The sequence below is a fragment of the Theropithecus gelada genome, chromosome 2, assembly GCF_003255815.1.
Source record: "Theropithecus gelada isolate Dixy chromosome 2, Tgel_1.0, whole genome shotgun sequence".
Lineage (NCBI taxonomy): Eukaryota > Metazoa > Chordata > Mammalia > Primates > Cercopithecidae > Theropithecus > Theropithecus gelada.
Window position 1 is genome coordinate 90,720,525 of NC_037669.1, and position 27,915 is coordinate 90,748,439.

The 27,915-nt window shown below is 49.2% G+C and overlaps 1 protein-coding gene across 8 annotated transcripts in view; it reads right to left on the bottom strand.

The window, feature by feature from the left end:
* Nucleotides 1-27,655, bottom strand: part of DAG1 (dystroglycan 1) — a 75,977-nt gene extending 48,322 nt beyond the window's left edge. Inside the window, exons 1-2 of one of the 8 annotated variants that reach the window (XM_025375319.1) lie at nt 25,731-25,840; nt 19,196-19,247 (exon numbers count right to left, since the gene is read on the bottom strand). The gene's annotated coding sequence lies outside the window, so the exon portion shown is untranslated. Of the gene's footprint in view, nt 1-19,190; nt 19,248-25,416; nt 25,870-27,281 lie in introns of those variants that run through there. The other 7 variants (XM_025375316.1, XM_025375315.1, XM_025375320.1 and 4 more) reach the window with 7 other exon arrangements.
* Nucleotides 27,656-27,915: the final 260 nt, after the last annotated feature.

Genomic DNA, 27,915 nt, shown 5'->3' on the forward strand with positions numbered 1-27,915 from the left:
CAAAAAAAAAAAAAAAAAAAAAAAAAGGGCCGGGCGCGGTGGCTCACGCCTGTAATCCCAGCACTTTGGGAGGCCGAGGCGGGCGGATCACAAGGTCAGGAGATCGAGACCACGGTGAAACCCCGTCTCTACTAAAAATACAAAAAATTAGCCGGGCGCGGTGGCGGGCGCCTGTAGTCCCAGCTACTCAGGAGGCTGAGGCAGGAGAATGGTGGGAACCCGGGAGGCGGAGCTTGCAGTGAGCCGAGATCGCGCCACTGCACTCCAGCCTGGGCGACAGAGCGAGACTCCGTCTCAAAAAAAAAAAAAAAAAAAAAAAAAGATACAGGGTCTCACTCCGTCACCTGGGCTGGAGTGCAGTGACACAATGATGGCTCACTGCAGCCTCGCCCTCCCAGGCTCAAGTGATCCTCCCACCTCAGCTTCCCAAATAGCTGGGATTACAAGCATAGCACCACCACACTTGGCTAATTTTTTATCTTTTGTAGAGATGGGGCCTCACCACGTTGCCCAGGCTGGTCTCAAATTCCTGGGCTCAAGCAATTCTCCCACCTCAGCCTCCTAAAATGCTGGGATTATAGGCATAAGCCACCACATTCAGTCCAAATCATTATTTCAACTGGGAGCTAACTACTTAAAGATCTTACTTTGTAAATAAAAGATTTATTTTATGTCTTGTAGTTGTGTATCTGTCCAGTGAATCTTACATCAAAAGTTCTGTGGTTTTAATAATAGACTTGGGGCCAGGCCGGGTACGGTGGCTCACGCCTGTAATCCCAGCAATTTAGGAGGCCAAGGGGGGCAGATCACAAGGTCAGGAGTTCAAGACCAGCCTGACCAATATGGTGAAACCCCATCTCTACTAAAAATACAAAAATTAGCTGGGCTAGGAGGCCCATGCCTGTAATCCCAGTTACTCAGGAGGCTGAGGCAGAATTGCTTGAATCTGGGAGGCAGAGGTTGCAGTGAGCCGAGAACACACCACTGCATTCCAACCTGGGCAAAAGAATGAGACTCTGTCTCAAAAAAAAAAGAAACAAGGCCGGGCGCGGTGGCTCACGCCTGTAATCCCAGCACCTTAGGAGGCCGAGGCTGGCGGATCACAAGGTCAGGAGATCGAGACCACAGTGAAACCCCGTCTCTACTAAAAATACAAAAAGTTAGCCTGGCGCGGTGGCAGGCACCTGTAGTCCCAGCTACTCAGGAGGCTGAGGCAGGAGAATGGCGTGAACCCGGGAGGCGGAGCTTGCAGTGAGCCAAGATTGCGCCACTACACTCCAGCCTAGGGGACAGAGGAAGACTCCGTCTCAAAAAAAAAAAAAGAAACAAAAAACAAACTTGGGTGGGAGCGGTGGCTCATGCCTGTAATCCCAACGTTTCGGGTGGCTGAGGCAGGAGGATCACTTAAGCCCAGGAGTTTGAGACCAGTTCCGGCAACATAGTGGGACCCCATCTCTATTAAAAACAGAAAAAAATGCCGGGTGCGGTGGCTTACGCCTGTAATCCCTGACTTTGGGAGGCCGAGGCAGGGGGACCACCTGGGTCAAGAGTTCGAGACCAACCTGGCCAGACAGGTGAAACCCCGTCTCTACTAAAAAAATACAGAAATTAGCTGAGCATGATGGCAGGCACCTGTAATCTCAGGTACTCGGGAGGCTGAGGCAGGAGAATCGCTTGAGCCGGGGAGGTGTAGGTTGCAGTGAGCCGAGATGTCGCCACTGCACTCCACCCTGGGCAACAAAATGAGATTCTGTCTCAAAAAAATAAATAAATAATAAAAATAGAAAAAAATTAGCTGGCCATGGTGGTGTGTGCCGGTAGTCACAGCTACTCAGGAGGCTGAGGCAGGAGGATTGCTTGAGCCCAGGAGATCAAGGCTGTAGTGAGCTATGATCATGCCACTGTACACCAGCCTGGGCAATAGAGTGAGATCCTGTCTCTAAAAAAAGAGGGGGAAAAAAAGGCCGGGCACAGTGGCTCACACCTGTAATCCCAGCATTTTGGGAGGCTGAGGTGGGCAGATCACTTGAGGTCAGGAGTTTGAGACAAGCCTGACCAACACAGAGAAACCCTGTCTCTACTAAAAGTACAAAAATTACCCAGGCATGGTGGTACACACTTGTAATCCCAGCTACTTAGGAGGCTGAAGCAGGAGAATCACTTGAACCTGGGAGAGCAAGACTGTCTCAAAAAAAAAAAAAAAAAGAAAGAAATGAACAGTGACATGAATGTATTACACCACATTGAATAAGTTAATATGAATATAAATAACCAATTAATGAGTAAACATAGGAGATGAGAAAAGCTCTTCCTTACAGTAAGGCGACAACAAATGCAGAAGGACTAATGGACTCAGAAGCATCATTGAATGCTGTAGAGGGTCAAAATTTGATGAGGAAAGCAACAGGATTATTTACAGTCTCAAGTGTTCCCCCCATAAATGACTTATTAATTACAAAGGAGAAAATATCAACTTTTCATGGAGAAACCTGCCAAGTGTCTCTTTAATCAGAGTTGATCATCAAAACAAACCTGCACCTTGTGCCTACTCATATGGCAATACCAAAGATGTACCGGGACAACTGAGACAAAGTGAATATGGACTGTAGATTAGATAACAGTATTCGGCCAGACATGGTGGCTCATGCCTGTAATCCCAGCACTTTGGGAGGCTAAAGTGGGCAGATCACTTGAGCTCAGGAGTTTGAGACCAGCCTGGGCAACATGGCAAAACCCCGTCTATACAAAAATCAGCCAGGCATGGTGGTGTGCACCCATAGTCCCAGCTACTCAAGAGGCTGAGGGAGGACGGCTTGAGCCTGAGAGGTGAAGGCTGCAGTAAGCCGAGACTGCACCACTGCACTCCAGCCTGGGCGATAGAGCCAGACCTTGTCTCAAAAAATAAAATAAAAATAACAAAACAGTATTCTACTAGTCTTAAATTTCCTGATGTTGATAGCTATACTGTGATTATGTAAGATAATATTCTCATCCTTAGGAAATACACAGTTAAGAATTTAGGAGGGCTGGGCACGGTGGCTCACGCCTGTAACCCCAGCACTTTGGGAGGCCAAGAAGGGCAGATCACAAGAGGTCAGGAGTTAGAGACCACCCTGGCCAACATGGCGAAACCTGTCTCTACGAAAAATACAAAAATTAGGTGTGGTAGTGTGTGCCTGTAGTCCCAGCTACTCAGGAAGACTGTGGCAGGAAAATCGCTTGAACCTGGGAGCTGGAGGTTGCAGTGAGCCAAGATCGTGCCACTGCACTCCAACCTGGACAAAAGAGTGAGACTCCATCTCAAAAAAAAAAAAAAAAAAAAGAATTTAGGAGTAGGCCAGGTGTTGTGGCTCACATCTATAATTCCAGCACTTTGGGAGGCTGAGGCGGGCAGATAGCTTGAGCTGAGGAGTTTGAGACCAGCCTGGGCAACAGGCTGGTCTCAAACCCCGTCTCTACAAAAAAATACAAAATTAGGCCAGCATGGTAACCTGCACCTGTAGTCTCAGCTACTCTGGAGGGAGGCTAAGGCAGGAAGATCACTCAAGCCTGGGAGGCGGAGGTGGCAATAAGCCGAAATCTCATCACCGCTCTCCAGCCTAGGCGACAGATCAAGACCCTATCTCCAAAAAAAAAAAAAAAATGTAGGGGTAAAGAGATATGATCTCTGTCAATTACTCACAGATGGTTCAGAAAAAAAGATATAGATAGAAAAGAGAATGACAGAGCAAACACAGCAAAATGTAAACAAATGGTGACTCCAGAGTATTTGGGAGTTTCCTGAATTATTCTTGCAATTTTTCTGTAAATTTAAAGTTACATTTAAAAAAATTTTTTTTTTTTTTGAGACGGAGTCTTGCTCTTTCACCCAGGCTAGAGGGCAGTGGCGCAATTTCGGCTCACTGCAAGCTCCACCTCCCAGGTTCACATTATTCTCCTGCCTCAGCCGCCCGAATAGCTGGGACTACAAGCGCCTGCAACCAAGTCCGGCTAATTTTTTTTTATATTTTTAGTAGAGACGGGGTTTCACCGTGTTAGCCAGGATTGTCTCTATCTCCTGACCTCGTGATCCGCCCGCCTCGGCCTCCCAAAGTGTTGAGATTACAGGCGTGAGCCACGGCGCCCAAAATTTTTAGAAGTTACTAAAATAGCCGGCCACGGTGGTAAGAGAAAGGAATACGGGTCATGGTCCAAGTCCCCTCTCAGGATGTCCGTGCCAAAGCAGGTCTATGCACTGACAATTGTGAAGCAAAGTCAGCAGGTAAGCTCTGTTATCTGTGATAGCTATCTGTGATAACCCTCGCCCCACCCCACCCCACTTACCTCAAACCCCAGCGCTTTGTCCAGTAGGAATCTGGATTTCAGGCACTAATCCCCCAGACAGCATGATTCAAAACACATACCCCACCAGGTCCCAAGCCCTCCCAAGTTTACGAAGGGAAGTGAGGATATTTCAAAAGTATTTTCCTCTAGCAACATTACAAACACAAAATATACCAAAAAAAAGGATTTTGTTTGTTTTAAAAGTGACTTGGGTTATAATGGAAGAAAAGGGCCCAAAATTACTACATTGAGCTATATTTACTTAATATTAAAAATAGATTCTATCTTCCCTTCCCAGGAACCTTCCCTCCTAAAGGAAAAAAAACCCAAATCAGACCATTACCAAGTTCAGAGGTCCCAGAGCTAAGGGCAAAATGTGGGCAGGCTGCATCCGGTGTTTCCCAGTATCTGATTCCCTACTATTGGTTCCCACTATCTCACAATGATGTCATCAGCTGTCTGGTCCTCCCCTTTGACTTAATGCAATAAAAGTAATTCACGAGCCAGGCACGGAGGCTCACACCTGTAATCCCAGAACTATGGGAGGCAGGGGGGGGCGGATCACTTGAGGTTGGGAGTTTGAGACCAGCCCAACCAACATGGAGAAACCCCTTCTCAAATGAAAATACAAAATTAGCCAGGCATGGTGGCACATGCCTGTAATCCCAGCTATTCGGGAGGCTGAGGCAGGAGAATCGCCTGAACCCGGGAGGCGGAGGTTACGGTGAGCCGAGATCGCGCCATTGCACTCCAGCCTGGGCAACAAGAGCAAAACTGTGTCTCCGAGGAAAAAAAAAAGGCCAGGCGCAGTGACTCACGCCTGTAATCCCAGTACTTCGGAGGGCCGAGGCGGGCGGATCACCTGCCAACGAAACCCTGTCTCTACTAAAAATACAAAAATTAGTGGAGTGTGGTGGCATGTGCCTGTAATTCCAGCTACTCAGGAGGCTGAGGCAGGAGAATCGCTTGAACCCAGGAGGTGGAGGTTGCAGTGAGCCAAGATCATGCCATTGCACTCGAGCCTGGGCAACAAGAGTGAAACTCTGTCTCAAAAAAAAAAAAAAAAAAAAGTAATTAACATGGAGGTAAAATAAATTCCAACACTACACTAGGACACAAGTGAAAAGCAGGTCTCCTTCCCAGGTCCTCAGGTGAGCAGACCTCAGTAGGTCTCCACATATGACACATTGAATGTGTATCTCTAAACACATAAACAAGCACATCTCTTTTTATTTCATTCTTAACGTTCAAATGAAACCAAATTCTTCAAAACTGTTCCTTTTTTTTGCCGGGCGTAGTGGCTCACAACTGGCGGGCGGATCACAAGGTCAGGAGTTCGAGGCCAGCCTGGCCAACATGATGAAACACCGTCTCTATTAAAAATACAAAAAAGGCCGGGCGCGGTGGCTCAAGCCTGTAATCCCAGCACTTTGGGAGGCCGAGGTGGGCAGATCACGAGGTCAGGAGATCGAGACCATCCTGGCTAACATGGTGAAACCCCCTCTCTACTAAAAAATACAAAAACGGCCGGGCGCGGTGGCTCAAGCCTGTAATCCCAGCACTTTGGGAGGCCAAGACGGGTGGATCACGAGGTCAGAAGATCGAGACCATCCTGGCGAACACGGTGAAACCCCGTCTCTGCTAAAAAAATACAAAAAACTAGCCGGGCGAGATGGCGGGCGCCTGTAGTCCCAGTTACTTGGGAGGCTGAGGCAGGAGAATGGCGTAAACCCGGGAGGCGGAGCTTGCAGTGAGCTGAGATCCGGCCACTGCACTCCAGCCTGGGCGACAGAGGGAGACTCCGTCTCAAAAAAAAAAATACAAAAACTAGCCGGGCGAGGTGGCGGGCGCCTGTAGTCCCAGCTACTCGGGAGGCTGAGGCAGGAGAATGGCGTAAACCCGGGAGGCGGAGCTTGTAGTGAGCTGAGATCCGGCCACTGCACTCCAGCCTGGACGACAGAGCCAGACTCCGTCTCAAAAAAAACAAAAAACAAAAAACAAAAAATTAGACGGTCATGGTGGTGCGCGCCTGTAATCCCAGCTACTCAGGTGGCTGAGGCAGGAGAATCGCTTGTTTGGGAAGCAAAGGTTTCAGTGAGCCACGACCGCGCCACTGCACTCCAGCATGGGCGACGGAACGAGACTCCGTATCAAAAATAAATAACTGTTCCTTTTTCTAATTTAGTAGAACTGAGAGACCTCAGCCCTAGTGGGTAGATCCATCTCCTCATTCACCCCTATTGTGTATGGTACATTTAAATGTCTAAATATCCTGCGTATCTTGCTCTCACACTCATCCTTGCATTCTTCTTAGAACATATCTAAGGATATAATCCTAGATGTGGAATTGCTGGGTCAAAGGATATGTACATTGGAATTGTTAGATTTGGCAAAACTGTCCTTCAATTTACACCCTCACCTAAAGATACAAACGACTTTTCCCTTATTTTCACTAACATTTAAGTATTGTCAAACTATTTCATTAATAACATAAGACGGAAGAAGGAGGTGGGGCAGTTTGAAATAACACGAGACAGCAGTTTGCCCTGCCTTTATTGATTTGATTAACGGGCATGGTGGGCAGCAGATGTCATAAATTCAACCTGGGAGTAACGGTACTTAATAGCCAGTATAATACAGGAGGATGAGCATCTAGACAACTAATGAATCAAAACATGATGCTATGTTTTTCTAGTAAAACTTGAGTACCTCAGGAAAATTGCTATCAAGAATTTATGGGGCTGGGCCGGGCACGGTGGCTCAAGCCTGTAATCCCAGCACTTTGGGAGGCCGAGACGGGCGGATCACGAGGTCAGGATCGAGACCATCCTGGCTAACACGGTGAAACCCCGTCTCTACTAAAAAATACAAAAAACTAGCCGGGTGAGGTGGCGGGCGCCTGTAGTCCCAGCTACTCGGGAGGCTGAGGCAGGAGAATGGCGTAAACCCGGGAGGCGGAGCTTGCTGTGAGCTGAGATCCGGCCACTGCACTCCAGCCTGGGCGACAGAGCGAGACTCCGTCTCAAAAAAGAAAAAAAAAAAAAAAAAGAATTTATGGGGCTGGCCAGGCGCAGTGGGTCACATCTGTAATCCCAGCACTTTGGGAGGCCGAGGTGGGCAGATCAAGAGGTCAGGAGATTTGCTTGAACCCGGGAGGCGGAGGTTGCAGTGAGCCGAGATCACGCCACTGCACTGCAGCCTGGGCGACAGACTGAGACTCCATCTCAAAAAAAAAAAAAAAAAAAAAATTATGGGCTAATTACTCCAAATAATAACATATAAGTAGTACTGTTGTTGCTTCCATGTGGTTTCCTCCCAGGTATCTCTCTGGACCAAAGCAACTCCTGGGCCAACCCCAAAAGAACTCAGGGCTCAGGGTAGTGAGAACACAGATACAAGTGCTGAGCACACGAAGGGCAGGAAACGGAAGCTAGGGAGTAATTTTGGGTTCTCAAGTCTAACCTTTATACTGTAGTTTCACTGTTCTGGAAAACATTAACCTTTTCTAAATTTATATTGCCAAATCTAAGTTTGTTACTTGTCCTACTACTGAAGACAGGGTCTAAGTTTGTTACTTGTCCTACTACTGAAGACAGGAGGCCAGCTGTTCTATAGGTTGCACCCTCCAGGGCCTTGGTGTACTGGGGGTAGAACCGTCTGTCCTAGGCCAGTGCCACCATCTGGGATAGACAGTCATAGTCATGTGCCTAGGCAGAGAGGAAGAACCCCATCTCTACAAAAAATACAAAATTCTCAATAATTAAAACATAAGGCCAGGCACGGTGGCTCACACCTGTAAATCCCAGCACTTTGGGAGGCCAAGGCAGGTGGATGGCTTGAGCAATTCAGGAGTTCGAGACCAGTCTGAGCAACACAGAGAAACCCCACTATTACTAAAAATACAAAAATTAGCCAGGCGTCGTGGCATGCGCCTGTAATCCCAGCTAACGGTTAAGCTGAGACAGGAGAATCACTTGAACCCGGGAGGCAGAGGATCCAGTGAGCCAAGAGCCAAGATCACACCACTGCACTCCAGCCTGGGTGACAGAGTGAGACTGAATCTCCAAAAAAAAATATATATATATATATATGTGTGTGTGTGTGTGTGTGTGCGCGCGTGTATATATATATCAAATACTATATATCTAACAGTTCACTCTTAGGTATATACCCAGAAGACACTGTCAAGAATATTCATATCCAGCTGAGCGCAGTGGCTCACACCTATAAACCCAACACTTTGGGAGGCCGAGGTGGGCAGATCACCTGAGGTCAGGAGTTCGAGACCAGCCTGGCCAACAGGGTGAAACCGTCTCTACTAAAAATATAAAAATTAGCCAGGCATGGTAATGCACATCTGTAATCCCAGCTACCTGGGAGGCTGACTTAGGAGAATCACTTGAACCCAGGAGGTGGATGTTGCAGTGAGCCGAGATCATTCTACTACACTCCACAATGAGACTCTGTCTCAAAAAAAAGAAAAAAAAATACAGTGGTATAAATCTCCCTTGCAGAACACTCATCCCTCCCCTCACCACCCTGGCTTCTGCTGGCAGTCTGACACCCACCCACTCCTACAGGCGGTTCCAGAGCAGTGCCTCCCTAGGCCTCTCCCAGAACACAGCCCATGCCTCCCTGACTCTGGAATTCCTTACATTCTCTTCCTAAAGGACAACCCTCAGAAAGCTTGAATTCAAAACAAGAAAATAGACTGGGCATGGTGGTTCACACCTGTAATCCCACCACTTTGGAAGGCTGAGGCGAGAGGATCACTTGAGGCTAGGAGTTTGAGACTAGCCTGGGCAACATAACAAGACCCTGTCTCTACAAAAGAGAAAGAAAAAAAATAGGCTGGCATGGTGGCACACGTCTGTAGTTCCAGCTTTGCAGAAGGCTGAGGCAGGAGGATTGCTTAAGCCCAGGAATTCAGGCTGCACTAAGCCATGATCATGCCACTGCACTCCAGCCTGGGGGACAACAGTGAGATTTTGTCTCAAAAAAAAAAAAAAAAAAAAAGAAAACAAAACCTGGTCTACCACCTGAGGTCTAAGCAACCTAAGTGGACATAAAGATGAAAAAATCTGAATTTGGCTTCAAAATTATTTAAGTATTTACAAAAATGAAATTAAATGTGAAATAATAGCAAAACGAACAAAAATACTGCAGGCACATGTTAAGTGTCCTAGTACTAGGGAAAGGCTTGATAAATTCTGGTATTACTACATGACACTTTCTCTTGGGGCAAATTCCACCTCAAAGACTCAGGCCAGGGTTTCAGGGTCGTTACAACAAAGATAAAGGTCAGACACGACCATTGCCTTTTGTCTTCAAAAGGTTGCAGTGAGCTGAGATCGCACCACTGCACTCCAGCCTGGGCGACAGAACAAGACTCCGTTCTCATAGCGCCAGCCAATCACGCAGTGGCTCTGTCTCTCAGGTGAGCACCGAGTTATCCTCACAAAAGACACAGGCTTGGGCTGCCTACCAAATTTCAGGGTAAGCTGGAGTAGGGTCTGCACACAAGAAAGACAAGACCAGCTGACAAGTTCCTGGGCATGGAGTCTGAGACCACCCTACAATTAATCAACATTCTGCCCCTCCAAGTGCTCAAAACTTCAGCCACCTGCCAGCATAGCAGCAGCACTAGCAGTGAACACACATCCTATCCTGTAAGGCAAGTCTCTCTACCCAGAGCTTGAGACCAGCAGGTGAGGCCACGACCACAGCCCACAGAGCCTTCCATATTCACCTCAGCCCACCCGGCTTGATAACATAGATATGAAAAAGACTCAATTCCAGCTGTGCTAACTTCTCAATTTCTGGGCTATGCCCTACAGGGAGAAACAAGGAACTGCTTTAAAATAGCATTCAAACACAGAAAAAGTTTTTAAACCGAAAAATCATAGGACAGAGTTTGAGGCAACCATTTAAAAATCAAGAGTGGGGCTGGGTACGGTGGCTCACGCCTGTAATCCCAGCTCTTTGAGAGGCTGAGGCAGGCAGATCACTTGAAGTCAGGAGTTCGAGACCAGCCTGGCCAACATGGCGAAACTCTGTCGCTACTAAAAATTTAAAAATTAGCTGGACGTGGTGGCGGGTGCCTATAATTCCAGTTACTCGGGAGGCTGAGGAAGGAGAATCATTTGAACCTGGGAGGCACAGGTTGCAGAGAGCTAAGATTGTGCCATTGCACAACAGCCTGTGCAACAAGACCAAAACTCCGTCTCAAAAATATATAAATAAATAAATAAGATCAAAATAAAATAGGCCAGGCACAGTGGCTCACACCTGTAATCCCAGAACTCTGGGAGGCCGAGACAGGTGGATCACCTGAGGTCAGGAGTTTGAGACCAGCCTGGCCAACATGGTGAAACCCCGTCTCTACTAAAATTACAAAAATTAGCTGGGCATGGTGGCAGGCATCTGCAAGCCCAGCTACTCAGGAGGCTGAGGCAGGAGAATTGCTTGAACCCAGGAGGCAGAGGTTGTAGTGAGCTGAGATTGTGCCACTGTACTCCTGCCTGGGTGACAAGAGTGAAACTCTGTCTCAAAAAAAAAATTTTGGCCGGGCGCGGAGGCTCAAGCCTGTAATCCCAGCACTTTGGGAGGCCAAGACAGGCGGATCACGAGGTCAGGAGATCAAGACCATCCTGGCTAACACGGTGAAACCCCGTCTCTACTAAAAAATACAAAAAACTAGCCGAGCGAGGTGGCGGGCGCCTGTAGTCCCAGCTACTCGGGAGACTGAGGCAGGAGAATGGCATGAACCCAGGAGGCGGAGCTTGCAGTGAGCCGAGATCCAGCCACCGCACTCCAGCCTGGGCGACAGAGCGAGACTCTGTCTCAAAAAAAAAAAAAAAAAAAAAATTAGCCAGGCGTGGTGGCGGGTGCCTGTAGTCCCAGCTACTCCGGGGGCTGAGGCAGGAGAATTGCTTGAATCTGGGAGGCGGAGGTTGCAGTGAGCAGAGATTGTGCCATTGCACTACAGCCTGGGTGACAAGAGCAAGACTCCATCTCAAAAAAAAAAAAAAGTAGCAATGGCTTCCTGAGCTCCCAGCCCCTTGGCACCCAGTGATCACAGCAAACTGGACAGAGACCACAGTAAGCCTGACACTGAGGCAGAGGACTGTGCCTTTGGGCACAGCCCACAATGGGCCCCATTCTCCCTGGAAGCCCATAGCAGGATGGAAGCGGGGAGGCCAGGACATTCCTCCACCCCCTCACACAGATGTAAAGGGCACATGCAGCTCAGGGCAGCAGAGCCCTCCATAGGAAGAAAGCATACGGAGCCATTTTCATCTCCAGCTATTAGAATCAAAAGGAGACCCTCTCCTCCAAAATAACAGAAGTACCATATGATCAAATCAGGTAATCAGATGACCTACATAGGAGATCCCTCCCTAGTCAGCAACGTTCAACTAGAAGGGAAAAAGGCTCAGGGCTCTGAAGAGACGGGGGACCCCACAGGACCTGTCAGGTTAGGACTGGCACTATGAGCAGAAGAACCAACGTCTCCTGCTAAGATTTCCTCCCTACATGAAAGAATCTGGTCAGTTTCTAAACTACTTTTAAAACTGGAAAAAGCACATCCTCAGACTTACAATGTTTTAGGACTATACTGCTGACCCTTCTGACAAAATATTATTCTATTTTCTAGGTAAGCAGATGCAACAGCTGGTAGCACAAACCCAAAGCAGGAGAGAGTGAGACAGGAATCCTACTGTTATCTATTTGTGACTTTAATCAATTCTATTTTTAGGTCTTTAATAAAGAGCCTCTCTTCTAGTCTCTTCCTACCAAATTTCTCCACTCAGGCGATTCAATCATTCCAACACTGCTCAAAAGTCTAAAAATATAAGACACTTCTGGGCTGGGCGTAGTGGCTCACGCCTATAATTCCAACACTTTAGGAGGCTGAGGCAGGAGGATCCAGCCTGGGCAACATAGCCAAGACCTCATCGCTACAAAAAAATTAAAAAATTAGCTGGGCATAGTGGCACATGCTAGTAGTCCCAGCTACTCAGGAGGCTGAAGTGGGAGGATTGCTTGACCCCAGGAGGTCAAGACTGCAGTGAGCTATGATTATGCCACCACATTCCAACCTAGGCAACAGGGCAAGACCCTGCCTGTCAAAAAACAAAACACAATTTCTTCAATCATACCTCACATAAGAGGTAGAACTTCCTCATTTTCTCCAAGACTTAGAATCCACCCCCTGCTCAAGGGCTACTCATCAGACTGGTCTCCAATATAAAAAATCCTAGAAGGCAAGGTATCCTTGACCTCCCCAGAGGTCAGGGCAGATTGGACATAAAGATGACCTACAGGCCGGGTGCAGTGGCTCACGCCTGTAATCCCAGCACTTTAGAAGGCCAAGGAGGGCAGATCACCTGAGGTCAGCAGTTCGAGACCAGCCTGACCAACATGAAGAAACCCCATCTCTACTAAAAATATAAAAATTAGCCAGGCGTGGTGGCGCATGGTGTATCGTTCCAGTTACTTGGGAGGCCGTGGCAGGAGAATCACTTGAACCCAGGAGGGGAAGGTTACAGTGAGCTGAGATCACACTATTGCACTCCAGCCTGGGCAACAAGACTGAAACTCTGTCTCAAAAGAAAAAAAAAAAAAAAAAGATGACCCACCAGCCCAAGCAGGAGTGTTTACAGGACATTTACAGTAATCAGATGCATGTTTTATGGAAACATTCCATAGTAAAATTAGGGCCCAGAAAATGGATGGTACCCAGGTTCTGATTAATAGCCAAATAAAAAGGAAATCTTATTTGGAATTCCATTATTGACTACATCATTTTTCTTGGCAAAAGCTGGGTAGAGAATCAATCCACCCCTGGAGAACAACTGAGCTAATTAACAGAGGTGTTTATGACAACCAAGGCAGAACTGGTTCACTTCTGCCATAGACAGCCTTGGGAATCTTAAGTAAATTTCCCATCAACCCCTAGGATGCCTGCAGGAAAATGTTCCCAGAACAGTGAAGAGGCTAAACAGAGATACCTGCAAAATCAAAAGAATTTAATTCCAATTCCGCTACTTTGTTTTAATACATTTACAAACTCTTCCCTAGGTATCCATGAGGCATTGGTTCCAGGACACCAAAATCCACAGATGCTCAAGTCCCTTATATAAAATGGTGTAATATTTGCAAATAATGTACGAACATCTAATTTAAATGGTATGAAAATAGTTGTTATAACGTTTAAGGAAATGATGACAAGGAAAAAGTTTATTCATGTTTCACACAGATGCAGCCATCCTTTTTTCCCAAATATTTTCTTTTTTGTTGTTGTTGAGACGGAGTCTCGCTCTGTCGCCCAGGCTGGAGTGCAGTGGCCGGATCTCAGCTCACTGCAAGCTCCGCCTCCCGGATTTACGCCATTCTCCTGCCTCAGCCTCCCGAGTAGCTGGGACTACAGGCGCCCGCCACCTCGCCCGGCTAGTTTTTTGTATTTTTTTAGTAGAGACGGGGTTTCACCGTGTTAGCCAGGATGGTCTCAATCTCCTGACCTCGTGATCCGCCCGTCTCGGCCTCCCAAAGTGCTGGGATTACAGGCTTGAGCCACCGCGCCCGGCCCTTTCCCAAATATTTTCAATCCACAATTGGATGAATCCACAGATGTGGAACCCACAGATACAGAAAACTGTGTACCGATTAGGAGAAAGAACTCTGTAAGAGGTGCTTATTTGTAGATTCTCATACTTAATATACAAAAACAACATCCACAGAAATGAAGAGTAAATGCCAAAACACAGAACCAAGCTGGGCACTGGCTACTGTTTCCCTGAATACGACATATCCTTCCAAGTGCTTCATTCATCCTTGAGCTCCCCACAACTGGCACACTCCCCTATACTTAGGGTATCCAAGGGCCGTGACTGCCTCAGCAAGAATGAATCTGTGGCTGCTGATGCCCCCAAGGGCAGGGAACACTGAGACTAGGTCTCTACGTGGCTATAAATATCGCAAATCCATGCAAGTCACAGAAAAAGGACTATAGAAAACGTGCACAATACTTAAAAATAAAAATCATTACAAATCTGCCTTGACATTGATAAATGTGCTTCTACAAAATTGTAAATCACAAGTCACTTCTTATGATACTAAAACCTCTTTTAAAAAACTTTATGCAGAGATGTTAATTGCAACATTATCTATTACAACCAAAGTAAGAAATAACCTCTTTCCTGTAGGAGATAGCTAAAACAAATAATAAGAAAAAAAATAACAAAAGAAGAACCAAACTGTCTAAGAACTAGGGACAGACTAACCATTAGAAATGTTATATTCGCTGAGCACAGTGGCTCACGCCTGTAACCCCAGCACTTTGGGAGGCCAAGGCAGATGGACCACAAGGTCAGGAGATCGAGACCATCCTGGCTTACATGGTGAAACCCCATCTCTACTAAAAATACAAAAAATTAGCCGGGCGTGGTGGCGGGCGCCTGCAGTCCTAGCTACTCAGGAGGCTGAGGCAAGAGAATAGCATGAACCTGGGAGGTGGAGCTTGCAGTGAGCCAAGATCACGCGACTGTACTCTGGCCTGGGCAACAGAGTGAGACTCCGTCTCAAAAAAAAAAAAAAGAAAAAGAAAAAAATGTTATATTCAGGGCTGGGCGTGGTGGCTCACATCTGTAATCCCAGCACTTTGGGAGGCTGAGGTGGGCAGATCACATGAAGTCAGGAGTTCGAGACCAGCCTGACCAACATGGAGAAACCCCGTCTCTACTAAAAATACAAAATTAGCCAGGTGTGATGGCACACGCCTGTAATCCCAGCTACTCGGGAGGCTGAGGCAGGAGAAACGCTTGAACCCAGGAGGCAGAGGTTGCAGTAAGCTGAGATTGCACCATTGCACTCCAGCCTGGGCAACAAGAGCAAAACTCCATCTCAAACAAAAAAAAAAATGTTATATTCAGGCCAGCATGGGGGCTCACGCCTGTAATCCCAGCACTTCGGGAGACCAAGATGGGTGGGATCACCTGAGTTCAGGAGTTCGAGGCCAGCCTGGCCAACATGGTGAAACCTAGTCTCTACTGAATATAAAAAAATTAGCTGGGTGTGGTAGCACGCGCTTGTAGTTCCAGCTATTCAGGAGGCTGAGATAGGAGAATCACTTGAATCCAGCAGGTGAAGGCTGCAGTGAGCAGAGATCAAGCTACTGCACTCCAGTCTGGGCAACAGAGAGAGACTCTGTCTCAAAAAAAAAAAAAAAAAAAAAAAAGGCCGGGCGCGGTGGCTCAAGCCTGTAATCCCAGCACTTTGGGAGGCCGAGACGGGCGGATCACGAGGTCAGGAGATCGAGACCATCCTGGCTAACACGGTGAAACCCCGTCTCTACTAAAAAATACAAAAAACTAGCCGGGCGAGGTGGCGGGCGCCTGTAGTCCCAGCTACTCGGGAGGCTGAGGCAGGAGAATGGTCTAAACCCGGGAGGCGGAGCTTGCAGTGAGCTGAGATCCGGCCACTGCACCCCAGCCTGGGCGACAGAGCAAGACTCTGTCTCAAAAAAAAAAAAAAAAAAAAAAAATCTATACTCAAACTTGGTAAAAACATTGCCAAGGGCCATCTTTGGAGGAGACCCAGGAATCGGGGGAATCACAAATGCCTCTGGAAAGGCGAACCACAGGCTAAGGGGATAGATGGAAGGAAGGTTTCTTTCCCTCCTTTGTATAATCCTTTTGAACTTTTAATTAAGTTTGTACCATGTGTTGTATTCCCTATTTACAGAAAAAATAAAACAGGATGGGGGCTGGGCGCAGTGCCTCACACCTGTAATCCCAGCACTTTGGGAGGTCAAGATGGGAGGATCACGAGGTCAGGAGATCAGCCTGGCTAACACAGTGAAACCCCATCTCTACTGAAAACACAAAAACTTAGCTCAGCGTGGTGGCGGGCACCTGTAATCCCAGCTACTCAAATAGGCTGATGCAGGAGAATCGCTTGATCCCAGGAGGCAGAGGTTGCAATGAGCTGAGATTACGCCATTGCACTCCAGCCTAGGCAACAGTGAGAGATTCCATTTCAAAAAAAAAAAAAAAAAAAAGGGGAAGGGAAACAAGGGATTTTTCCTTTTTCTTTTTTTTTTTCTTTTTGAGCCAGGGTCTCACTTTGTCACCGATGCTGGAGTGCAGTGGCGTGATTTGCTGTGACGAAAGCTCACTGCGGCCTCAAACTCCTAGGCTAAGGCCCACTGGCTCACATCTGTAATCCAGCAGTTTGTGAGGCTGAGGTAGGTGGATCGCTTAAGCTCAGCAGTTCCGGATTAGCCTGGGCAACATGGCAAAATCCTGTCTCTACAAAAAAAATTTTTTTTTTTTTTTTTTGAGACGGAGTCTCGCTCTGTCGCCCAGGCTGGAGTGCAGTGGCCGGATCTCAGCTCACTGCAAGCTCCGCCTCCCGGGTTCACGCCATTCTCCGGCCTCAGCCTCCCGAGTAGCTGGGACTACAGGCACCCGTCACCTCGCCCGGCTAGTTTTTTGTATTTTTTAGTAGAGACGGGGTTTCACCATGTTAGCCAGGATGGTCTCGGCCTCCCAAAGTGCTGGGATTACAGGCTTCAGCCACCGCGACCGGCCTCTACAAAAAATTTTAAAAAATAATAAAGATAAAAATAAAAACTCTTGGGCTCAAAAGATCCCCCCACCTCAGCTTCCCGAGTAGCTAGGACTACAGGCGCGTGCCACCACACTCAACTAATTTTAATTTTATTTTTTGTAGAGACAGGGTCTCTCTCTGTTGCCCAAGTTGGTCTCAAACTCCTGACTTCAAGTAATCCTCCCACCATGGCCTCCCAAAGTGCTGGGATTATAGGCATGAGATCGGCCTCCTTTTCTTTTTTCTTTCCACCATTTTTTTTTTTTTTTTTGAGACACAGTCTCACTCCATCGCCCAGGATGGAGTGCAGCAGCACGATCTCGGCTCACTGCAACCTCTGCCTCCCAGATTCAAGATTCAAGCAATTCTCCTGCCTCAGCCTCCCAAGTAGCTGGGATTACAGGTGCACACTACCACGCCTGGCTACTTTTTGTATTTTTAGTAGAGACGGGGTTTTATCATGTTGGCCAGGCTGGTCTCGAACTCCTGACCTCAAATGATGTACCCACCTCGGCCTCCCAAAGTGCTGGGAGTACAGGTGTGAGCCACTGCGCCCAGCCCTTTTCTTTTCTTTTTTTTTTTTTTTGAGACTGAGTCTGGCTCTGTCGCCCAGGCTGGAGTGCGGTGGCCGGATCTCAGCTCACTGCAAGCTCCGCCTCCCGGGTTCACGCCATTCTCCTGCCTCAGCCTCCCAAGTAGCTGGGACCACAGGCGCCCGCCACTTCGCCCGGCTAGTTTTTTGTATTTTTTAGTAGAGACGGGGTTTCACCGTGTTAGCCAGGATGGTCTCGATCTCCTGACCTCGTGATCCGCCCGTCTCGGCCTCCCAAAGTGCTGGGATTACAGGCTTGAGCCACCGCGCCCGGCTCAGCCCTTTTCTTTCCACTTTTTTCTTGAGATGGAGTTTCACTCTTGTTGCCCAGGCTGTAGTGGGATGGCGGGATCTCGGCTCACTGCAACCTCCACCTCCCAGGTTCAAGTGATTCTCCTTTCTCAGCCTCCCAAGTAGCTGGGATTACAGGTACCTGTCACCACACCCAGCTAATTTTTGTATTTTTAGTAGAGACAGGGTTTCGCTGTGTTGGCCAGGCTGGTCCAAATTCCTGACCTCAGTTGATCCGTGCACATCTGCCTCCCAAAGTGCTGGGATTATAGGCATGAGCCACCGCACCCGGCCTCTTTCCACTTTTATCTTCCACACTACTTAAATATACGTATTATCCAATAGAGCTTTTCCACCGCTATTAAAGTTTTAAAATTCTAAGTCAGGTGCGGTGGCTCATGTCTATTAATCCCAGCACTTTTTGAGAGGCTGAGGTGGGAGGATCGTTTGAGCCCAGGGGTTTGAGATCAGCCTGGACAACATAGTGAGATCCCATCTCCAGAAAAAGTTAAAAAAATTAGCCAGGCATGGTGACATGCCCCTGTAGTCCCAGCTACTTGAGAGGCCAAGGTGGGAGGATAGCTTGAGCCTAGGAAGTCGAGGTCTGTAGTGAGCTGTAATCATGCCACTGCACTCCAGCATGGGTGACAGGCGGAGATCCTGTCTCAAAAACAAATAAATAAGCTGGGCACAGTGTCTCATGCTTGTAATCCCAGCACTTTGGGAGGCCAAGATGGGCGGATCACCTGAGGTCGGGAGTTCAAAACCAGCCTGACCAACATGGAGAAACCCCGCCTCTACTAAAAAATACAAAATTAGCTGGGTGTGATGGCGCATGCCTGTAATCCCAGCTACTTGGGAGGCTGAGGCAGGAGAATTGCTTGAACCCAGGAGGCAGAGGGTGCCGTAAGACAAGATCACGCCACTGCACTCCAGCCTGGGCAACAGAGCGAGACTCTGTCTCAAAAAAATAAATAAATATAATTCTGTGGTTATCATTTTGGCCAGTATGTGATCATCCCTCAACTTTCTTTTGCAGAAATGTCTCTTTTCTTTTTTTTTTTTTTTTTGAGATGGAGTCTCGCTCTGTCTCAGAGTGCAGTGGCTTGATCTCAGCTCACTGCAAGCTCCGCCTCCCGGGTTCATGCCATTCTCCTGCCTCAGCCTCCCGAGTAGCTGGGACTACAGGCACCTGCCACCACGCCCAGCTAGTTTTTTTATATTTGTAGTAGAGACGGGGTTTCACTGTGTTAGCCGGGATGGTCTTGATCTCCTGACCTCGTGATCTGCCGGTCTCGGCCTCCCAAAGTGCTGGGATTACAGGCATGAGCCACTGCGCCCGGCCAGAAATGTCTCTTTTCAAGTACCTTACCTCACCTTCTAGTGCTAGGCTGCTTTAAAAGCCTTATCTTCCTGGAGAGCAGAGGCCCTGCAGGAAAAGGAGGAAACAATATTGGTGAATGCCCACAACTGAAATAGAATTATACCGCACCGACCAACTCCAGAGGAAGTGGGGAATGTCACTGAGTCTCCTGCCCACACCACCAATTAGTCACCCTTCTTTGTCAAAGGTCACAGTAAGAAAATGAAACATGGCCGGGCGCGGTGGCTCAAGCCTGTAATCCCAGCACTTTGGGAGGCTGAGACGGGCGGATCACGAGGTCAGGAGATCGAGACCATCCTGGCTAACCCGTTGAAACCCTGTCTCTACTAAAAAATACAAAAAAAAACTAGCCAGGCGAGGTGGCGGGCGCCTGTAGTCCCAGCTACTCGGGAGGCTGAGGCAGGAGAATGGTGTAAACCCGGGAGGCGGAGCTTGCAGTGAGCTGAGATCCGGCCACTGCACTCCAGCCTGGGTGACAGAGCAAGACTCTGTCTCAAAAAAAAAAAAAAAAAAGAAAATGAAACATTTTCTGTACAGTCAATCCAGAACCAAAAATTATAAATAATAAAATTAATTTCAGCGTATTTTAGACAGTGGGTTTTTTTAAAACAATTAGCTCAAAAAGGTATAACTGAGAAGCAAAACCTCAACACTGCAAAACCTCAAACTTGGCTCACTGCAACCTCCACTTGTTGGGTTCAGTCAATTTGCCTACCAAGTAGCTGGGATTACAGGTGCATGCCACCACGCCCAGCTAATTTTTTTATTTTTTTAGTAGAGAAGGGGTTTCACCATGTCGGACAGGTTGGTCTCGAACTCCTGAGCTCAGGTGATCCAACTGGCTCTGCCTCCCAAAGTGCTGGGATTTTTTTTTTTTTTTTTTTTGAGACGGAGTCTCGCGCTGTGTCACCCAGGCTGGAGTGCAGTGGCGCGATCTCGGCTCACTGCAAGCTCCGCCTCCCAGGTTCAGGCCATTCTCCTGCCTCAGCCTCCGAGTAGCTGGGACTACAGGCGCCCGCCACCACGCCCGGCTAGTTTTTTGTATTTTTAGTAGAGACGGGGTTTCACCATGTTAGCCAGGATGGTCTCGATCTCCTGACCTCGTGATCCGCCCGCCTCGGCCTCCCAAAGTGCTGGGATTACAGGCTTGAGCCACCGCGCCCGGCCCAAAGCGCTGGGATTACAGGTGTGAGCCACTGCACCCGGCCCAAAACCTCAACACCGTTAAATGTGTCTCATGGCAAGCAAGATAAAGACATTTGGTCATAAAAGTAATTTTTTAAATATGCAGCTGATTGTTCCCAGTAGAAGCCTGCTTTTAAAACATAAATATAAATTAAGTCAACATACTGCTAAAGTTTGTTCAGATTTAATCACTCCAACACAGAACACAGACCAGCTTCACCAATCATAAACCAACACCCTCGGTTTATGATCCTCTACTAATGCATCTCATCCACCTTCCTACCCTGGATCCTGCGTAAAACCAAGAAAACGCTCAGCTATGGCCAGGCGCGGTGGCTCACACCTGTAATCCCAGCACTTTGGGAGGCCGAGGTGGGCAGATCATGAGGTCAGGAGATCAAGACCATCCTAACACGGTGAAACCCCATCTCTACTAAATATACAAAAAAAAAAAAATTAGCCAGGCATGGTGGTGGGTGCCTGTAGTCCCAGCTGCTCGGGAGCCTGAAGCAGGAGAATGGCATGAACCCGGGAGGCAGAGCTTGCAGTGAGCCGAGATTGCACCAATGCACTCCAGCCTGGGTGACTGAGCGAGACTCTCTCTCAAAAAAAAAAAAAAGGGGGGGGGGGGCGGAGAAAATGCTTAGCTATCAAACCTAAAAAATTGGAAAATAGAGAACCCTATTCATTAAGGCTAAATTAAGCCTTCTGGTTGGTATAATTTTGTAAGCTACTCTAAATTCCTATATATAGAAATTGCTGGCTGGGTGCGGTGGCTCACGCCTGTAATCCCAACACTTTGGGAGGCCGAGGCAGGCAGATCACAAGGTCAGGAGTTCAAGACCAGCCTGACCAACATGGTAAAACCCCGTCTTTACTAAAAATACAAAAATTAGCTGGGCGTGGTGGCACATGTCTGTAATCCTAGCTACTTGGGAGGCTGAAGCAGGAGAATCGCGTGAACCCGGGAGGTGGAGGTTGCAGTGAGCCAAGATCGCACCACTGTACTCCAGCCTGGGCGAAAGAGCGAGACTCCATCTCAAAAAAAAAAAAAAAAAAAAAAAAAGTAGCTGGCTGGGCAAGGTGGCTCACGCCTGTAATCCCAGCACTTTGGAAGGCCGAGGCAGGCGGATCACCTGAGGTCAGGAGTCTGAGACCAGCTTGACCAACATGGAGAAACCCTGTCTCTACTAAAAATACAAAATTAGCCAGGCGTGGTGATGCATATCTGTAATCCCAGCTACTCGGGAGGCTGAGACAGGAGAATTGCTTGAACCTGGGAGGCGAAGGTTGTGGTGAACCAATATCGCACCATTGCACGCCAATCTGGGCAACAAGAGCGAAACTCCATCCTAAAAAAAAAAAGAAAAGCCAGACGCGGTGGCTCACACCTTTAATACTGGCACTTTGGGAGGCCGAGGCGGGCGGATCACAAGGTCAGGAGATTGAGACCATCCTGGTTAACACGGTGAAACCCCATCTCTACTAAAAATACAAAAAAATTAGTCGGGCGTGGTGGCGGGCGCCTGTAGTCCCAGCTACTTGGGAGGTTGAGGCAGGAAAATGGCATGAACCCGGGAAGCGGAGCTTACAGTGAGCTGAGATCGCGCCACTGCACTCCATCCAGCCTGGGCGACAGAGCACGCTTGTAATCCCAGCACTTTCGGAGGCTGAGGAAGGCAGATCACTTGAGCTCAGAAGTTCAACCCCATCTCTACAAAAAATACAAAAATTAGGGCGGGGAGCAGTGGCTCATGCCTGTAATCCTAGCATTTTGGGAGGCCGAGGAGAGTGGATCACCTGAGGTCAAGAGTTTGAAACCAGCCTGGCCAACATGGCAAAACCCCCTCTCTACTAAAAATACAAAAATTAGCCAGGCGTGGTGGTACATGCCTGTAATCCCACTTGGGAGGCTGAGGCAGGCGAATCACTTGAACCCAGGGGGCAGAGGTTGCAGTGAGCCGAGATCACACCACTGTACTCCAGCCTGGGCGACAGAGCAAGACTCCGTATCAAAAAAAAAAAAAGAAAGAAAGAAAAGAAATCAAGTACGCTCTCATCTGCCTCCACAAGCATGAACACACATTGACTCTCATGGGTTAAGATGCCTGCTATGCCCAAGAGGAAATGCAATACCCCAGGTTCAAGTAGGAGATAAAGTTGGGTTTTCTTTAATTTTTATTTCTTGAGACCGAGTTTCGCTCTTGTCATTCAGGCTTTCGGCTCACTGCAACCTCCGCCTGCCGGGTTCAAGCGATTCTCCTGTCTCAGCCTCCCAAGTAGCTGCGATTACAGGAGCCCACCACCATGCCTGGCTAATTTTTATATTTTTTTTTTTTTTTTTTTTTTTTGAGGCGGAGTCTTCACTCTGTCCCCCAGGCTGGAGTGCAGTGGCACCATCTCGGCTCACTGCAAGCTCCGCCTCCCGGGTTCGCGCCATTCTCCTGCCTCAGCCTCCCGAGTAGCTGGGACTACAGGCGCCCGCCACCGCGCCCGGCTAATTTTTTTTTGTATTTTGTATTTTAGTAGAGACGGGGTTTCACCTTGTTAGCCAGGATGGTCTCGATCTCCTGACCTCGTGATCCGCCCGCCTCGGCCTCCCAAAGTGCAGGGATTACAGGCGTGAGCCACCGCGCCCGGCCAATTTTTATATTTTTTAGTAGAGATGGGGTTTCAACATGTTGGCCAGGCTGGTCCTGAACGCCTTACCTCAGGTAATCCACCTGCCTCGGACTCCCAAAGTGCTGGGATTACAGGCATGAGCCACCACGCCCGGCCTGGAGATAAAGTTTTTTGTTTTTTGTTTTTGAGACAAGGAGTCTCGCTCTGTCACCCAGGCCGGAGTGCAGAGGCGCAATCTCAGCTCGCTGCAAGTTCCACCTGCCGGGTTCACGCCATTCTCAGCCTCAGCCTCCCGAGTAGCTGGGACTACAGGCGCCCACCACTACACCTGGCTAATTTTTTTATTTTTAGTAGGGACGGGGTTTCACTGTGTTAGCCAATATGGTCTCCATCTCCTGACCTTGTGATCCGCCCACCTCAGCCTCCCAAAGTGCTGGGATTACAGGCGTGAGCCACCGCACCCAGCGATAAAGTTTTTAATGATCAAATGCCAGGCCTCCTTTCCCATGAATCGACTGCAGTCTAAGTGGTCCCTCCAAATCCCACCATCCTCAACAGTAACCAAACACAAGCAACTCTGTGGGCCACTATACCAGGTAGTCAAGAAGGAATTTAAATCCTTGGTTATGCTTGGTCTTCTGGCCCAGGCATTCCAGAACGTAGCTCCTCCCCTATCAGGGCAGGACATCCCCTCTGTACTATCTTTTCAGTCTCTCCTTTCTGATGGCCCCTTCTCCCTCCCCATCTCTCCTCTGTTGGCTGACTTAACTGCCAGAGGTCCTGGCCCCCTCCCTCTCCCTGACACTCCACCAGCAATATCTTTCTAAACACAAGTCTGGGTCACACCACTCTACTAATTAAAAGGCTCCCTAGACTCCTGCACCCCGCATACAAAGTTGGAACTCCTGTAAACAAGGCAGGCCCAGAGCTCCCACCTGCCAAGCTGGAGGACTCCCAAGCACTATTTTAGGTGCTCATGTACATGAGGTTCCCTGTGTCCAGGCCTTGATGTCCCCCACTAATTCCTGCTGGCCCTGAAAGCCACAGCTCAGGAATTCCCTCTCCACTCAGGCTACTATGCGAGCACGCTTAGTGGGCAGACACTATTAATCATGGGTTCCCCGGTCCCCACTGCCCCCTAAACTGAATTCCTTAAGGGCAGAAGCAGACTCTTTTACATGGGTTCCTACGATCTACCACAGAATTTGGCAGGTAGTGAATCAAAATACTTGTTAAAATGAATACATGCTTTTGCCAAATCAATTTTTAAGAACAGTGACGATTTGCACTGTGCTTCTTTTACCAAAGGCACACATCAACACAAGTTTTTATATCCCATAGGATCTTTACATGATGGATCCAACTCCCTACTGAATCTGATTTCTCCAAAATACAGCTCCTCAGCCTCTTTGAAGCACACAGGCCATGAGCTCTTCTTCCTTAGTTCACAGCCAAAAAAAAACGCACAGAAGTTCAACTAAACTTCTCCATACTCAAACTATGGATTTTTATGCCTCCAAAATGTAGTAAGGTGAAATTCTTTTTTAGAACAGGAACATTCCAAAATGTCTCTGAACACTAAGCATAGAACCTGGTAAAATTACAATACCCGATCTAGACCAGACTTTCCAAAACACCTGAAAGCACATCCAACTCTTTATCTGGAATTATGTCCTATAAACACCACCCTCCCTTCACGAAGTCTGGCTTCTATGCCAGGAGTCACTTCTACTCGCTTATTTAGGGAAGCAGCAGGATGGAATCTTAAGTTAGAACTCTGCGCTACGAAGGTGCTGTCCCAGGCTCTTGCCCCAATCAGTCAAAACTTCATCGTCACCATTAAAACTAATTCTGAAGTAACTCGATTTACAAAAATAATAACTTTTCAAGTTATAGAGATTAAAGGATGCATTTTAAGTTACCAGATGAGTCTGTTGGAAATTAACTTGGAATTTATGGCAAAAAGATTCCAAGTCGAGATGACATTTGCTATGGAGACACTATCCAAATACACTCCCAGGAGAACCTGGTCTGCCAAATACAAAATGAAAAGGTAGTAAGTAAGTAGGCTTCCAAAGGAGCTCAAGTAAGGGTGAGGGAACCCACCAAGGCTCTGAGCAGCTCTGACCGAGCAGTGGTGGCAGCGGTGCCCTTCCCTGCCTCTGGCGGGGCTCGACGCCCACAGTCGGAATCCGGCCCAAATGGGCCACAACCCCTATTGGAAGCCCGGGAGGCGGCCCGCAGGCGGCTCACGACCGCGGCCAAAGCGCAGGCTCCGCGTTCCTGGGAGCGCGGGCCGAGCTAAGGCCTGGCCCACCGCCGCGGCGCGCGGCCCGGGCCTTGCAGCCGAACGCTCCGAGCCTTTGCCTGCGGGACCGAGCGCAAAGGGGCGGCTCCGCCTCCTCACCCACAAGGACGTCCGCGGCCGTGTCCCCGCCCCGGGCCGAACAGCGAGCAGCAGCAGGTGTTCCGCGGAAGGCTCAGCCAGCAGCAGGGATGGGGGCCCGAGCAGTCAGGCACAGCGGCTCGGGGCGGGCAGTGCACTCACCCAGCGCCGGCGGAAGGACCGCGGCAGGTGTTCGCTCCTCCCGGCCCCAGGACGCCGCCACCGCCGCTCCCCGGGGACTCGGCGCAAAGCTGCCGCCTCTGCCGCCGCTGCCGCCTCCAAGCCTAAGGAGCGAAAGCCCCGCGCCGCGCCGCAGCCTCCGCGCGAGCACGTACCGGGCGGTGAGAGGGCGCTGAGCGCGAGGGCGGGGCGCACGGCCGGAGCCTAGCAACCGCCTGACACGCGAGTGTTCCAGCCAATCCAGCGGCCAGCTCCGCGCACCGCCCGCTTCTGCCTGCGTCGGCCGCGCCGCAGCGCGCCGCACCCGCGCGCAAGCCCCGCCCCCGCCCGCACCTCTCTGTTCATTGGCTAACCACGCCCCCACCCTAAAAGTCACGCCCCATCATGGAAGCCTCTCCCCCGCGGCCAAGCAAGTCCGTTCCAGGACACACCCCGGCGGCCGGTCCGAGTGGTCTGGAGCCTTCAGGACCAGGAGTATGGGGGAGGGGTGCCCCGCCCAACCTCAGGCCTTTAGCCCTCTAAGACTAGTCAAGGGATAGTTAGGACTGCGAACTGGCCCGGCAACTGGCCACCCGTCGACTGCGTTCAGCGCTCCTAATTTCCTTCGAATGCAAATCAAGGGGTATTTCTTTTTTTTTTTTTTTTTTTTTTTTTTTTTTTTTTTTTTTTTTTTTGAGACTGAGTCTGGCTCTGTTGCCCAGGCTGGAGTGCGGTGGCCGGATCTCAGCTCACCGCAAGCTCCGCCTCCCGGGTTCACGCCATTCTCCTGCCTCAGCCTCCCGAGTAGCTGGGACCACAGGCGCCCACCACTTCGCCCGGCTAGTTTTTTGTATTTTTTAGTAGAGACGGGGTTTCACCGTGTTAGCCAGGATGGTCTCGATCTCCTGACCTCGTGATCCGCCCGTCTCGGCCTCCCAAAGTGCTGGGATTACAGGCTTGAGCCACCGCGCCCGGCCTCTCAAGGGGTATTTCTAAGCCATGAGAACAATCAGGAAGCGTTCTCTCAGTTCTCTCAATTGCAAAAGATGAAAGCCTTGCTGCCCGGCCCTTACACGGATGGGAGACTGAGGCCAGGGATAGGAGGGGCGGGAAGCTAGCTCACCTCCTAGAGCCTCGCCCACAGCAGGCTGGGGAGTCGGAAAGCGCCTCAGGCCTAACCCTCGTCCCCTCCCCCTGCCTGGAACGCTGGAATCCGACGCCTGCTCTCCTGCCCAAAATAGCTCTAACCCGCAGGCGCTGGTCACTCACTCCTAGTGGCCGGCATTCTTTGGGTGGGGGAAGAAATAAGAGACGGGGGTTGCTGCCTGGAACATTCAAGGGGAGGGTCCTAAAGTAGCTTTCGCTCTCCCCAGGACTTACCTGCAGCCCCCCACCCCCAAAACCCCAGACTTTACAGTTACTGAACCTGACAGTTACCGGATGGGTCTGGGAATGAGACCTGTGGTGGACTCTGCTTCTTCTCATCCCCACACCATGGGCAGGATGGGTCCATTACCTCCTTGGCCTGTGGCCAGCCTGGAATTCCAGGCCTGCACTCTTGACAGCAAGCACATACTGAACACAGAACTGGCTGCCACCAGCCATGGGCTCCTCCCTAGATCCCAGAGAGCTCTGGGGCTCCCTTGCTTTCGCTCCCTCCTCAGGAGTGTCTGGAAGAAGAAAGTTACAGAGAGAAGAAAGGAATGCCCCATCTCCCAAAAACATACCTTTTTGCAATTCTCTATACTTCAGTGTCTAGGCTCCAAACCTCATTCACAGAGACAAGAAAAGGAAGGGGCTAGGTGCTGTGCTCCTGCCTGTAGTCCCAGCACTATGGGAGGCCGAGGCAGGTGAATGGGATAGCTTATGCTCGGGAGTTCAAGACCAGCCTGGGCAACGTGGCGAAACCCCGCCTCTACAAAAAATACAAAAAAAAAAAGAAAAAGAAAAAAAAAGGAATTTGACCAGCCGCTGTGGCTCACACGTGTAATGCCAGCACTTTGGGAGGCCAAGGCGGGTGGATCACCTGAGGTCAGGAGTTTGAAACCAGCCTGACTAACAAGGTGAAACCCCGTCCCTGTCTCTACTAAAAATACAAAAATTAGCCAGGCATGGTGGCAGACGCCTGTAGTCCCAGCTACTCAGGAGGCTGAGACAGGAGAGTCACTTAAACCGGGAGGCAGACATTGTAGTGAGCCGAGATCTTGCCACTGAACTTCACCTGGGCAACAGAGCAAGGCTCTGTCTCAAAAAATTAAAATTAAAAATTAAATTAGTCAAGTGGGGTGGCACATGATCTGTGCTCCCAGCTACCTGGGAGGCTGAGGTGGGAGGATTGCTTGAGCTCAGGAGGTTGAGGCT